We start from the raw sequence: 1,789 nt of genomic DNA on the forward strand, positions 1-1,789 counted from the left end.
GAGGCGTCGGGGTAGTGGACCCTCCCAAACACCACATGCCACGACAGGCGGCAGCCTGCGGGGTTCGGTGCTGGACTCTTCCCTGTTCGCTCGCCGCTACTGGGGGAATCCTTGTTAGTTTCTTTTCCTCCGCTTAGTAATATGCTTAAATTCAGCGGGTAGTCTCGCCTGCTCTGAGGTCGTTGTACGAGGTGTCGCACGCCACACCGCCAGCCGGCTGTGCACGCTACCGAGAAAGTACCGGTATGCGAACCGCCAGGCGACGGGCGCGCATCGCACGTTTGAGGAGACGCGGCCGGCCCCACAGGCGGCCGCGACACTCCCAGGTCTGCGAAGCGGGGCAAACGCCGCGCGCTTCAGTATACGTAGCCGACCCTCAGCCAGACGTGGCCCGGGAACGGAATCCATGGACCGCAATGTGCGTTCGAAACGTCGATGTTCATGTGTCCTGCAGTTCACATGTCGACGCGCAATTTGCTGCGTTCTTCATCGACCCACGAGCCGAGTGATCCACCGTCCTGGGTGATCTTTTCTCAGTTTCCGCCGTCTCTTTCGAGACGGTCGCATAGGCGGGAGTGAGGCGTGTGGCGGCCCCTGTTCCAGCGTTCTGTGTCCAACGGCCTCACGGCCGACGGGCGTCGTACGGCTCCACACCGGAGCGGACAGGCACTCGGGCGAAAGTCATTCAAAACCGGCGCCAGGCGCCAGGTGCCGCAGGCCAGCCGCTCCAGCGCTTCAGCGCTCGTACCACACAACATTGCCGCTAGTTTTGAGAGGCACGCGTGGTTCCGCACGCGGCGCACGGCTACGGCGAGCCGTACAGGTAGCGTGTTGCGCGACACGACACGCACATCGAAAGACATGCAGTCTAGTCGGTAATGATCCTTCCGCAGGTTCACCTACGGAAACCTTGTTACGACTTTTACTTCCTCTAAATGATCAAGTTTGGTCATCTTTCCGGTAGCATCGGCAACGACAGAGTCAATGCCGCGTACCAGTCCGAAGACCTCACTAAATCATTCAATCGGTAGTAGCGACGGGCGGTGTGTACAAAGGGCAGGGACGTAATCAACGCGAGCTTATGACTCGCGCTTACTGGGAATTCCTCGTTCATGGGGAACAATTGCAAGCCCCAATCCCTAGCACGAAGGAGGTTCAGCGGGTTACCCCGACCTTTCGGCCTAGGAAGACACGCTGATTCCTTCAGTGTAGCGCGCGTGCGGCCCAGAACATCTAAGGGCATCACAGACCTGTTATTGCTCAATCTCGTGCGGCTAGAAGCCGCCTGTCCCTCTAAGAAGAAAAGTAATCGCTGACAGCACGAAGGATGTCACGCGACTAGTTAGCAGGCTAGAGTCTCGTTCGTTATCGGAATTAACCAGACAAATCGCTCCACCAACTAAGAACGGCCATGCACCACCACCCACCGAATCAAGAAAGAGCTATCAATCTGTCAATCCTTCCGGTGTCCGGGCCTGGTGAGGTTTCCCGTGTTGAGTCAAATTAAGCCGCAGGCTCCACTCCTGGTGGTGCCCTTCCGTCAATTCCTTTAAGTTTCAGCTTTGCAACCATACTTCCCCCGGAACCCAAAAGCTTTGGTTTCCCGGAGGCTGCCCGCCGAGTCATCGGAGGAACTGCGGCGGATCGCTGGCTGGCATCGTTTATGGTTAGAACTAGGGCGGTATCTGATCGCCTTCGAACCTCTAACTTTCGTTCTTGATTAATGAAAACATACTTGGCAAATGCTTTCGCTTCTGTTCGTCTTGCGACGATCCAAGAATTTCACCTC

The 1,789-nt window shown here is 57.0% G+C and overlaps 1 non-coding gene and 1 pseudogene across 1 annotated transcript; both read right to left on the reverse strand.

Moving 5' to 3' along the window:
- Nucleotides 1-182, reverse strand: part of LOC124732911 — a 4,222-nt pseudogene extending 4,040 nt beyond the window's left edge.
- A 188-nt stretch (nt 183-370) lies between these two features.
- LOC124732916 lies at nt 371-525 on the reverse strand. The gene has a single exon (XR_007008860.1). It is a non-coding gene; the product is annotated as a 5.8S ribosomal RNA (ribosomal RNA).
- Between the last annotated feature and the right edge of the window lie 1,264 nt (nt 526-1,789).

This window comes from Schistocerca piceifrons, unplaced genomic scaffold, assembly GCF_021461385.2.
Source record: "Schistocerca piceifrons isolate TAMUIC-IGC-003096 unplaced genomic scaffold, iqSchPice1.1 HiC_scaffold_137, whole genome shotgun sequence".
Taxonomy (NCBI): domain Eukaryota; kingdom Metazoa; phylum Arthropoda; class Insecta; order Orthoptera; family Acrididae; genus Schistocerca; species Schistocerca piceifrons.